Below are 4,848 nucleotides of genomic sequence, written 5' to 3'. Positions count from 1 at the left end.
AGAGAAAAAGAAAGAAAGAAAGAAAGAAAAGAAAGAAAGAAAGAAAGAAAGAAAGAAAGAAAGAAAGAAAGAAAGAAAGAAAGAAGAAAAAGAAAATACCACTGGGACTGGGCATGGCAGCTCACACCTGTAACCCTAGCACTTTGGGAGGTCAAGGAAGGAGGATTGCTTGAGCCCAGGAGTTTGAGACCAACCTGGGCAACATAGAGAGACATCATCTCTAAAAAAATTTTTTAAAAATTAAAATAGAAAAGAAAATACCAGTAGGCATAAAGAAAAACTTTTTAACACCCATAAACCTACCACCTTAAACAACTATTGTTAACATGATGTGTGTCTTCAGATACTTTTCATGTACATAGGAGGTTGTACCATACATGTCTTCTCCATTTATATATCATGAATATTTTACCGTGTTGTTACATTTCTTTTTGTTTTTTGAGGTGGAGTCTCACTGTCACCCAAGCTGGAGTGTAGTGGTGTGATCTCGGCTCACTGCAACCTCTGTCTCCTGGGTTCAAGTGATTCTCCTGTCTCAGCCTCCCAAGTAGCTGGGATTACAGGTGCCTGCCACCACCCCTGGCTAATTTTTGTATTTTTAGTAAAGACAGGATTTCACCATGTTAGCTAGGCTGGTCTCGAATTCCAGACTTCAGGAGATCTACCCGCCTTGGCCTCCCAAAGTGCTCAGATTACAGGCATGAGCCATTGCATCTGGCCATGTTGCTATATTTCTAAAGCATCAGTCCAAATGGCTGTATAATACTCCATTGTGTATGTGAATTAGCTGATCCCCAGTAGAATGGATAGCTGGATGTTTTCCATTTGGGGGCTTTCATAAACATTGCCATAAGGAACTTTTATTTTATTTTTCATTTTATTTTATTATTTTGGAGACAGAGTCTCTGTCACCCCAGGCTGGAGTGCAGTGCTATGATCTCAGCTCACTGCAACCTCTACCTCCTGGATTCAAGTGATTCTTATGCCTCAGCCTCCCAAGTAGCTGAGACCACAGGTGTGTGCCACCACACAGGCTAATTTTTTTTTTTTTTTCATTTGTAGTAGAGACGGGGTTTTGCCATGTTGTCCAGGCTGGTCTTGAACTCCTGAGCTCAAACAATCCACCTGCCTCCGCCTCCCTAGCACCTCCCAAAGTGCTAGGATTAGAGGCGTGAGCCACCACACCCAGTCTGAACATCTTTATATACTCATATTTGCATCCTTGATGAATGTCTGGGTGAGAGGGCATGCACATTTTAAGACTTTTAAATTAATATTGGTGACATATTTTGGTCACTTTTAGAATCTGAGTGTTTTGGCCTGGATTAGTGATATCAACACATTAACCACCCCCCTTTCTTACACCACATGAAGAAGCCAAAACTTTTCATTCATTCATTCATTCAATCAATCAACCCTCCATATCATCATTACCATCCTTTTCATCTTCCTCCTTTCCTCTTCCTCCAAGGTCCTGGCCAAGAGAGACCCTGCCTTCCTCTGAAGCAGTCTCACCAACTGCCTCAGAGCTCTCTGAAGTCTCCCCAGGCACTAGAAGCAAGCTCTGTGAGAAGAGGGGCCCTGCCTGTGTTGTTAGTCACTGCATCTCCAGTACCAGACACTGGGCCTGGCACCTAGTGAGTGCTCAAATAATTAGTTGTTGAATTAATACATGAATGAGTGAAATACTAAATGGTCATTGAACTAGACTGAGTATTCTCCCAAGTTAGTAATGGGGGGCTTCTGCTTGTGGGGCCCACTCTTATCGCAGAAGGACATCCCAAACACTTGCTCCTCTGCACACAGTTCCAACTGGCAGATGAGAAAACTGAGGCCCAAAATGTTTAAGAACTATGCTCAAGGTTGCACAGTGAGCTCTACTCAGAGAAGCACTTGCATCCCCACGCCCCTTTCCCAGGACTAGGTTTTCTTTCTTAGTTAGGAGGTGAGGTTGGGCTTGGAGGTCCTGGAGTGTTTGTTTCTTTGTTTGTTTGTTTGAGGCAGAGTCTTGCTCTGTTGCCCAGGCTGGAGTGCAGTGGTGCAATCTCAGTTCACTGCAACCTCCACCTCCCAGGTTCAAGAGATTCTCCTGCCTCAGCCTCCCAAGTAGCTGGAGAACTACAGGCATGCACAAGGACACCCGACTAATTTTTGTATTTTTAGTAGAGAGGGGGTTTCACCATGTTGGCCAGGCTGGTCTCGAACTCCTCAAGTGATCCGCCCACCTCAGCCTCCCAAAATGCTGGGATTACAGGTGTGAGCCACCACACCCGCCCCCACCCCGCATCCGGAGTTTGCTGTATGCATCTTTTGTTCTTCCTTTCTGCTATCAGCGAGGCTATGAGGGACACAAGGTGACCTCCTGATGACCTTTCTGGCCCTGTGATTCTGAAACAAATGCATTTGAGGCTTGGTTCCCCGCTTTTGTAAAAATTCTCTGGCCTCTCAGTATCATTGTTCTGTGCCTACTGTGGCATTTATTATTTATTAGCACTCAATGCCTCAGGAAGAAGATCTCCCACTGGAATCTCAGGATGAGGTGGCTGCAACACCCAGGGAGGTCCAGGCTTAAGCTAGGGATTTATCTACCCACTGGCCCCGAAACACTTATCCTGGAAGTGGGAGCCAAGGGGACTGATAGGAGAGGGAGGCTGTGGATTCTTCTAAGCCCCTTCATCAGGGATATGACAGCAGCTGGAGGCCTCTGAGATCCTCTGTGCTGGGAAGGCTCCCTGGTTCTGAGGCCAATTCAGTTGCCTTTGCTGTCCTCAAAACCTCCTGTTCAGGCACAGACCTACTCCAGAATGTGTAGACACCACCCCACTGCTTACATTTGGGACCAAGTGCTTTTTTACCATGTGACTTCCAACAGGAAAGCTGGGCTATGGGTAAGGTCACTGCTACATGAGAGATGAGGAACAGGTGTTTTTGGATGCCCTTCTGTGATGGGAGCGGGTCTCACAGGCAGAAGCCCTCCCCTTATTACTAGCAATTGAAGTAAGGCCATCCCTGAGAAACTGCCTTTGAGCTTGATGCAGGGAATGACCTAGATTTTCTTGTTTATTTTAAAGAGCTTGGGAGGAAACATCCATGGAGATGTGGGAGACAGGGGCATTGAATCAGGAGCCACCATTTCAGCAAAGAAAGGGATCTCTGAGGTAATCAAGTCCAAATCTTCTGCACCATCACTCCCACCATTTTACTTTTTTTTTTTTTTTTTAGATAGAGTCTCGTTCTGTCACCCAGGCTAGAGTGCAGTGGTGAGATCGCAGCTCACTGCAGCCTCCACTTCCTGGGATTACTTGATCCTCCTCCTCCAGCCCCCTGAGTAGCTGGGGCTACAGGCATGTGCCATCATGCCTAGCTATGTTTTTTCTATTTTTTGTAGATATGGGAATCTCACTATGTTGCCCAGGCTGGTCTTGAGCTCCTGGGCTCAAGGGATCCTCTGCGTTAGCCTCTCAAAGTGCTGGAATTACAGGCATGTGTCACTGTGCCTAGTCATAATTTTAAAAAGAGAAAATTGAGGCCAATATAGGTGAATTGGCCTGTCTAAGTTCACCCAGTCAGCAAGAGGTAAAGCTAATATGATGTTTACAAAATGATGTAAAAAGGTGGGAATACACTCCTTCATGGAGCAAATTGGGTCTTAAAATCATAAAAATATTCTGAGGGACATGATGGAGGAGACACATGACTCCACCTCCAGTTTCTCAGAGGTGAAAAATGTCTGACTATTGGAAACATGATAAAGCTCCATGAATTTTTGAGAAACAAAGCCATGATTCTAATTAATCTGTCGTTATCTGAAATTTTCAGAAGTTTAAACAGCTAGAAAAAAAGAGTAAGATGTTAAAACTATAACCCCTGGGAGTTGTTAGATAAGAGTCACCAAACCAGTACCCAGCTTTCCTTCGTAGAAGGTGGTAGTTCAGGACCACGGACAGCAGCCTGCGAAACTTGAGCGCTGCATTCCGCCCACGCTGGAGCAAACCCACTTGCTCCATCGCTTGACCTACTTGAGCATCGCTTGACCTACTCATCTTTACATGAAGAGCCAATGTGAGTACTATTCACAGGGTGAAACACAGGCAGGAGATCCAGAAAGGACCCCCGTCATCCCCATCAAACACCTCCCAACCAGTCTCCTACCTTGTGAAAAATGCCATTGTCCTCATATTTGGGTTAAGCTATTTTTCACCCCCATGAAAAAAAAATAGGTCATATTCCCATGGATGTAGGGTCTGGGATGGTTTGAAGAAATGTCCTTCCCCTAAAAAGGCTTGAAATCTAGTTGGGCAGATAAAAGATCTGCATAAGTGACAGGCGCGGTGGTTCATGCCTGTAATCCCAACACTTTGGGAGGCCAAGACAGGCAGATTACTTGAGCCTAGGAATTTGTGACCAGGCTGGGCAACATGAGGAAACCCTGCCTCTATGGAAAAATACAAAAATAAGCCGGGTGTAGTGGTACACACCTGTAGTCCCAGCTACCCCGAAGGCTGACGTGGGAGGATTGCTTGAGCCCAGAGGTGGAGGTTGCAGTGGGCTGAGATCATGCCACTGCACTCCAACCTGGGTGACAGAGCCAGACTGGGTCTCAAAAAAAAAATATTCATACAAGGTAATCTACACAAAGAGAAAAACAGTATTTGGCAAGAGCCAAATAGTGGTGTTGAGGATGGTAAGTGCTACAAGATCTCAGCAGACAGTGATCTCCTGAGGTGGAAGGCATGGAGTGGAATTGAGCTGAGCCTTAATGTTTGGGGAAGACGAATGAGCAAGAGGAGAAGGCATTCCTGGCCAGGGCACATGTGGAAAGGGATGGAAGCAGAAACGTGCATGGCA

Source organism: Piliocolobus tephrosceles, chromosome 6 (assembly GCF_002776525.5).
Source record: "Piliocolobus tephrosceles isolate RC106 chromosome 6, ASM277652v3, whole genome shotgun sequence".
NCBI lineage: Eukaryota > Metazoa > Chordata > Mammalia > Primates > Cercopithecidae > Piliocolobus > Piliocolobus tephrosceles.
Note: the sequence above shows the minus strand (reverse complement) of the source record.